This window comes from Cyphomyrmex costatus, unplaced genomic scaffold (assembly GCF_001594065.2).
Source record: "Cyphomyrmex costatus isolate MS0001 unplaced genomic scaffold, Ccosl1.0 scaffold123, whole genome shotgun sequence".
Lineage (NCBI taxonomy): Eukaryota > Metazoa > Arthropoda > Insecta > Hymenoptera > Formicidae > Cyphomyrmex > Cyphomyrmex costatus.
The window spans coordinates 3,529,716-3,538,990 of NW_017275207.1; positions in this window are offsets into that span (position 1 = coordinate 3,529,716).

Consider the following 9,275-nt stretch of genomic DNA (forward strand, 5'->3'; position numbering starts at 1 on the left):
TATATGTATTTGAATACTTTGTTATTATATTATATTGCCTACAATCATATACAAGCAAAATGCTGAGAGTGTAATATTAAATATATATATAATATATATATATATATGTATATTTAATTCAAATATAAATTTTTTCTCTTTTCACATTTACAAAATGTTATAAATACCTTTCAACAAACACCTTCTTAGCAAACATTAAATTTTTATATTTGCCATTTTATAATTCTTGTCGAAAAAACAAAATTATTTACGATGTGACGGTATCGATGCAGAACGATTTGGTGCCACAATCCACATAAAAAAATAGACTTATTTGATTTTTGTGAAAAACTTTTTAATTGCAAATAATCATATACTTAATTCTTATGTAATTTAATTTTTATTTACATTAAGAGATACTTACTTATATACAATTTGAAAAATAAGAGAATTTAGGAAAAAACATAACATTCAATTTAAGTTGCTCTTATAGCGGGAAAAAAAACTTGATCAAAGAATCTTTGTGCAAATTTTGTCGACGTAAGTAATTCTGGATAAGCTTGTAGAAGTCGTGGCCAGTTGTGCCACAAACTTTCGTGAGACAGGTCTCTGGAAAGGAACAGGATTGAGGGAGACAAATATTATTAACGGACCATACTAAACATTCTGCGGAGCCGATATATTCGAGGAGAACACCAAATGACGATGATCAAAAGCGAAAGGGTAATGAAGGAAGAAAAATATGGCTATCATGGTTGCAGTACCGTAATAATCTTCCCTTGTATCGCCATCGACTATATGTATCCGGTACTGTCAAACCTCACAAGGAGTCAGATTCCACGTAGAAGAAGATTTATTAACGAAAGCGCTATACCGCGGAATAACGCTGATAAATTATCGATAAAAAAGGAGCAACATGCCTTGACACCGATGCTTTCCTGACAACCCGTTCATTCTTCTTTGGCCTCTATTATATTATAGGTTCTCTATTTTAGAATGATGTATGCGACTTGGTATGAAATATATTCAACCAATATCTTGACATGAAATATAATAAGTGTCACGTTTTCATTGTTATCTTATAACATCAAATATTATGCAAAATTAATATGCTTTATTAGCACAGGCAAGCAATTCAATTAGTAATATTATTGAAAGTGCTTTGTTATCAACTTTATGTGTATCTACAATACCGGATCCATATACATATTGTGTGTATGTGTGTGTATATATATATATACACATATTAATATATCACAATAATAAATGTTTATCTATCCTTATATCATATACAAATACTAATAAAATTTTATTTTTCAACAATTTTTCTTAATTTTAAATAAAGAAATTTTTTTATATGATTTTAAAAATAAAAAATTAACAATAACGACCAAGTATACATATACAGTACTCTTCCGTAATGCATAACATTGCGGAAGTCATATAACATGCCCATACATACAAAACAAAATGTATGATATTTTAAAACTTCGTACCAGATTTAAAATTTTGTGCAATTTGTTTCCATAAAATTAGATTCAGAGTAGTACATTACAAAAATTTCACTTTGCAGAGTAATATTTTACAATAAAATAAACGTATATTTATTTATAAAATAATAAAACCACTTTTATAAAATATTTGCAAAAGAAGAAAGAGTGAATTAACAATAAGAAAAGTTAATTTTTACATTTATTTGGAACAAGTTTAACATATATTTAATAAAATCTCTCATCATTAACTTTCTAAAATGTATGTATCTACATAAGATTTTAAAAATATAAAAGAATATAAAATATAAAATCTGTATTAGATTTTCTTCTTTTCTTCTTAATAAACATTATTTAATTTATATAATTTAACTAATCATGCAATCTTTTCATGTTTTAAACATTTTTACTATTTTAGAGATATTTTATTCTTAACGTTAAACAAAAAGAATATATACGTTATTATTATATATTTATGTACTTGAAAATTTTCTTGCAAGCTGTTTAAAATTAACCATTCGAGTAAAATTTAAATAAATAATTATTGAATACGTTATATGTTATATTTATTCTAAAAATTAATATCATATCAAGTTTAAACTCTTAATAGAACTTTATTAATAATGTTCGATTTGCGCAAAACGTAGAAAAAAGTGATTTTTTCAACCTTCTCTTTTATTTAATTTTCTTGTTTCTATAATATGTATCGTATACGTAACGTGTGAAAAGCTCAGTGTTTATTCCTGAAAATTCAAAATGTTTTCAATCTTTATAATCTGAAGAAATCTATTTTATGCTAGATCGGTCATCATTGACAGTTCAAGCTTGTCAACTTAAATGGATCATTGCTCGCTTCTAGACCTTGTGTTTATGGTATTTGCTACCTGAATGTCGCAAAGCGGAGTCTCGTAGTAGTCTTGACCAACGCAATTCGAACTTCCTCGCTTTGGGCATGTCGAGCAAATATCCGTTCTAGCAAACAAAGCGGTACGTGTTGTATACGTAACTAGAGATAACGATCCTGTATAGATATTCAGACAGGAGAGAATGCTTGACTTAGTTCTCATCTAAACGTATCCCTTTCTATTGAGGACAATGTTAAAGACGTTTATATAACATAAATATGATTTCTAACAAGAAATTTCATGATAATTGCTGCAGTAATGTTATTTTTAATAATAGCTACATTTTTACTTTAAATAATTATTTTTCTAATTTTTTATGTATTTTGTATCTTAAAGTTATTTAATTACATTTTTGCACAAAAAGTTTAGGTTTTGTTAAAGTATTAAAAAATTTAGATTAATATAGATCTAAAAATAATTTTATTGGATTATCAAAATAATTATGTATGATATACGTTTCAGTTGGTTGTTAGAATGTTTAAATTGTTTGCAGCATTATTTATCATGCTTGAATTTTCTACATAAATATTTTGATAGTTTAGTAATTTTTTAAATCTATAATAATATTTTTAAATTTATATATATATATATATTTACTTAAATTTTTAGATAGTTCAAAATTATTCTTTTTGTACAGACAAATGTTATTAACGTTATTATAAGTATTATTTACATTAAACTGTAATTTTGCGTAATTAACTAGTATTTATCATACAACGAAGTATATATACTTAATAAAATGTAATTTTAATGGATTAATAATTATTATTTGATAAACAATAATAAATAAGAAGAAAGCCAATAACGCGGTCAAAACTGGATATCACAATGCTTATTCTAATTGTGTGAATTTTATGTACTGCGTATGTAGTCCCCCCATAAATCGCGACGCTGACAGTTTTTCAGCATTGACGCATACATACTTACTATACGCAGTAATATCACTTAGTTAAATTGACAAGCAATCTAACAATTTGATGCTTATTATTTGCCTTAATATTTACAAATTTAGTCAAGTTTGTATCATTCAAACGGTCCTTGTATATATTTACATTTGCGTATGTGTAATTACATACTAATATATACATTTCTTTCTTCTTGCGAAATATAAATAATAATTTAATTACAAGCAAAAAGAGTCAACTTTGATATATTGATAAATATAATTTTTATTGGTATGATAATTTTGGTTGATTTTGACATGAGTTTCTAATGCTAATAGTATGCATCCCGTTTCTCGGCTACTGTTAATTTTGCGTCCGAAGATACGCGAACATAATGCGAATAGACTCCGTGCAGCGCATCGTGTGGAGTACCTATAGTCGGTGGCCTGTGTCTGGCGGAAACCAAAGGGACGTGAAATACGAGGGATGTGCGTGCACGTTACTGCACCTGCGTATCGCACAAATTATTGCAACAGTATTGTCGTACAGCGATTAAACTTTAGGGCAAAATGCCAACTGCGCGCACACCATTCGCCAATTTTTGCAAGAAATGCTTTACAAAAATCAAACATTTTCTCTGAACTTTCTGTTTTCTTACATTCAATCAAACAGAAATAAATAAAAAGTGGAAACTATAAAACGTAAGTCAGATTTACAATAATTGTATTTATTAGTTTCAATACTGTTCCTTTCAATAAATAATTTTCTTAAAGTCTGTTATTGTAAAATAGTTAATATTTACAAATATTGTAAAAAATTAACGAATACAATAATTAAGAATTTGCTAGAAAAAAATCTACTTTAAAAGAGAATTTTAAAAGAATTATTATCTCTTTTTTTTTTATAAAGAAGCTATGTGTTTCGAGGATCATTTCCGCGTGCCTAGATTCATTGTTAGAACGTTTCATGAACATTACAGTTCACTTCATTAGAGCGAAGAGTAGTCTATGTCAGTATCAGGCTATTCCTCGACCTGATGAAGTGAACTGCAATATTCACGAAACGTTGGCATTTAACAATGGATCTAAACACGAAGATGTCCCGCGAGACACATAACTTGTTTATAGAAAATACCCGTAGAAACATCAAAAGGTGGTGTGTGTGTGTGTGTATTTCATTATCTCTTTTTCCTATTTAGTTTAAAAATAGAAATAATTTCTTTTTTAAAGACCAGGAAACTATTATTATTACACATATTAAAACTTATTTTACGTAAGAGAATATACGTATACATATATATATTTATTTTTTACATACATATTTTATTTTCCAATTTATTTTTAAATGTTAATGATGTGTCTATATAGAAAGGTACAACAAAATTAAATTATCTGTATAAAATTGGAAGCATTACTTCGTGAAAATATCATGTAAAACGGGTTTGCATATAAAATCCGTCTTCTTCGATTTTATGACTTTTGAAAAATTGTTAAATTGACCTATAAAAGAAGAAAGCTCTGAAATAAAAGAACTGTTCCGATATTCTCCGCCTGGTAATTTCATGAACTTCGTAGTTGCTCGTCTCACAGACGTGGCAAAACGGACGCGTGTACGTGCTTAAGAGGAATGGATAGCCAGTCCAGTCGTCGATATTGATGTCGACTGGCCTGAGGGCTGCGGTTCCTGGCCGTCAAAACAAAGTAATTTGTCTGCAGGTCCGACGTGCGGATCCGCCGTCTCACGTCGTAGTGTGCACATGGCCTGGCTCGTTACAAATCGCCGGGCAACCGTCAGTCAGGTTCGACGGTTCCACTTCGTGTCTCCGGATTCCCAGTGTGCCGCAGCTGTTCTCCGATCGCAGAAATTTCGTAGGATCGATCTCGTATCCCGCCGCTCGGGGACGATGGTAAATAATTGCGTTCCTAACTTCGACAAGCTACCCCTCGCGGAAAGAGCGGGGGTTAGTAATAGAGATAATTTCTTACCTTCCATATATAATCGCGGAAATTTATTTTGATTTGCCTATGCTAAAATCTTTAAATGATTTGATACTTGGAGAGAATATTTATCATTCTTTTGTTCAATGTTGAGTACAATATTTTACATAAATACCACGGAAAAACTGAAATTGTGTACGTGTGTGTACAACAATAGTTTACAATTTATCTAGTACTTGAAATTGTAATTCAAATGATAGATTTTAAACTGATTAATATTGGCTGGATTAATCTGTGAGTAATGTAATAAGATTATATAGATGTCTTTTATTTAATTTTATTTAATTTTGTATATTACTTGTTAAGACTTTATACGTAAAATATATTGTACATTTAAAATTAAAAAACGACAAAAATAAGGTGTTAATATTCGGTATAAACAAGCAACGATTTAATACTTATATTTTTAAAATTAAAGTTTAGATATTTTAAATAAGAAAATAATAAAAAATGACACTATTGCTAAAACATTTAAAAACATATTTTTAAAATAGCATATATTTAAAGCTTTTTTAAAATTAATTATGTAATAAATTAATTAATTAAATTTAAATTTAACTTTTAATTCTTTATGTGCGTAATTTTAAATTTATATAATATAATAAACATCTAAAATGAAACTTACATAACTAAAAAAAGGAGTTTGTCTTATCAATTATCATTTTTTTTAAATGTTTGTACTTTAGAAAGAAAAAACTTGGTAAATCTTTGATATTTAATTTACTACACATTAATTTTGCAAATCCCAAGAGATCATAATCCACTTACGATTCGCAATAATCATCAAGCGATTATGAACAGTTCAGTATCGTGGGTGTTTAATATTTCCCAAGATTTTAAGTGGACGATAATGGGTGTTCTCGTGCAGCATGTACTCGAGCGACTGTCGTTAGATTACCGAATTATATGAAGCATATCGCTTCTCTTTCTCAATACGAGTTTGAACTCTCGTCGTACGCTTCTGCCGATCGAGCACAAATTCCCAGACATCAAAGCTCGCCGATTCGGAATCCAACGTCACTTCCTCGAAGTTCCAGCCCGTAAGGAGGAAATGAATAGACGAGGCGGGCGGTGAATGAATAGGAAGAGATGTCTGTCCCAACATTGTTTGCGTAGCTTTGCCGTTGGCTTTAAAGGTTTCCTTATAAGGAACGTCACTGGACTGTGATGCTGTAATTAGAAACGAGAAGTCATGAACAAAATTATTACATATGATTATGAAAAAATATACAGAGTTTGTTAAAAGATTTTAAGATTAATTAGAGATTCTTTGAAGAATTAAATCCATTTTCGTTGACTAAAATGTTACGTTTGAACTGAGATTGTCATATCACAACGGCTTGAAGATGTTTTCGTTCTTTCGTTTGGAAATTGGCCACTCCGTAAATTGCAAAACCGTTAGTCTTCTCGATTTCTTCCGATTTTCCGCTCTTTCGTCTTGCTCTTTCTTTCGCTTCATCTGATATCTGTTTTATTTCACTTGATTCTTTCTCTTTTCTCCTCCCAGCGAAGTCCTTGCTCTCTACATACGGCTTCCTTTCATTTTGCAGCTGCACTCTCTTCGCGCTTTTCGTCCCGTAACACTTTGCCATTGCCAATCCTTTATTTCAGAATCGTGTGCGCTTCGTCTCCTTGGATTCTACGATGAGCATGAGCTCGTATATTCCGATCACATCCTATCAGTTATCTTGAATTTTATAGATACGAAGGAATAACCTTATATCTTCGTGCAAGAACGACGACAAAATACGTCTCTAAAAAGCTTTACAAAAATCGACCTCTGCAAGGGTATAATAAAAATACTTTTGGTGGAAATTTTATAGCTCAATTTACTCTTGGTGTATATATATGTATATGTGTGTGTGTATATACGTATTAGGTTGATGCAAAAATGTCGGTTTTTTTTACTTTTCTGATTTGATTAAAATGATGAACAACTATTGATTGATCAATAACTGTTAATTGATTAGTTCCTGTGAAATTTCTTGAGTGGTTTTTAATAGATTAATTTTATCTGTGCGTAACATTTATATAATATTAAATAATAAAGATAATAATATTAAGTAAAGTTATTTTGCACTGTTATCATAGAAATCATACATATTATGATAAAAGTAGCTATAAAAATTGTTATAATTTGTAAAATTTATCCAAGTTAAATTACTAAAATATTCGTACATTTTGTGAAATATCGCTGGTTATAATTTATTATTGTTATATATGTATAACTTCACATATTTGCTTGAGTAAATCAGAATGCAATCTCGCTCGACGTGCTTTAAAGAATTATGAACCAGCGTCATCCCCCAGTGGATATAATATATAAAATTACATTTACGCAGCAAATATGGAGAAATTGCTATATAATGGCACCTTTTGTTTCGACAACGGGAATTAGCTTCACTCATGGTGAAATGATGGGCGACCGTTTCCGGACGGGTTCTAAAATCTCATTCCGAGAGTACCTGGCGGAAGCATTTAAATTTTATTTCTCCCGTGATATGCGAACTGGACAATATTCATTCGGATATGAAAATCTTGTGAGGGATATGACAAGCGCTCTTTTCGGTACGTGTCCCGCTGTATGCACAACATTATGACATTTCCAAAACGGACATAATCTATTCGATTCGTTTCCTACCGTGGAAACTTTTCATACATTTGGATTACGTGTTGTTATCTGCAGATGATATAATTAAAACAATATAATTCAAAAAACTTAATTCTTGATAAAATATATTCTTATGCAAAAATCTAGCAATCATTTCAATACAACTGAAATATGCTTAATTATCGTATAATTATGTAGACAAAAGTAATCTAGTTTCTTTTAATTAAAGTTCTGAAGATAATTTAAAAAATATCTTTTATTTTTAAATATAAAGATTAAGAACACATTTCCTATTCAGATAACAACATCGATTCATTATTTGTATATGTGATTTATACGGATATTTTCAATATCTATACGTATTTATAACAATTGTAATTTTTATAAAACATTATCGGCAACATTGTGTATTGTGAGAGTTCTATCTCTTTGCTCTTAATAATAATTATATCGGACTTACATTGCTTTCTTAGCTAGAACAATAATTTTTAACTCACGAGAAGAATGTACGCTTAAATATCACATAAAATCTTTTGAACGCAATATATTAAACTTTGTAAAACAAAAATGTATAGTAAGACGTTCGTATGAGGAAGATTGTAAAAGTTCATTAAAAAGAAAAACGAATAAAGATATTTTTAAGTAAGGAACAATTACATCTTTACACAAAGTTTAGAGAAGAAATTAACATTTCATAAAATTGATTCTCATCTTTATGAAATCTCAATTATGAAAAGGATTACTTTGTTGGACTAATTTTGCTACTATACAAGTTTAGATATTTATTAATAATTACTGAATAATAAATGCATAAGATAGAACAAATCAAACATTTTTAGATATGACATTGTTAAAAATCATACAGAGGATTATCAAATAAAAAAAATGATTGGCTATAGACAACTCAGCGTTAATTTAACGTAAATTAACGCTTCTGTGATCCATGTTTTTGCCAATGCTTTTTTACGAATCGTTCCACTATTTTCACACATTCTTTCACACTACCACTGCGGAATTACGTTGTCATTCAATCGCGTTTCGTTTTCCCATTCGAACGTCATACGTGATATTTTAGTCGATTGAAACGCTCGTTCTAGGAAGGAGATACTGCAAAATAACGCTGAGCGGGAAAGAATAAGACCGCTTTCCTCGATTCGCGACGAAGCGCGGCGAAGAGGCGAAAGAGGAAATTGTACTTGCATGAATGGAACATGGCTTTTCGATCTTATCGCTCTCCTTCTCTCTTCTATCTGTCGGGAGTCGAAATTACGTCTACCGTCGGTCTCGTTTCATTCCTCTTCCCGGGTTTACAATGCGCCGTTTCCAAATTCGAGACACGCTCGCTCTAATTCAACGACGATAAGTCGTCGTGTATAATCATGTTCGCTCAACCATCGACACATCGATGA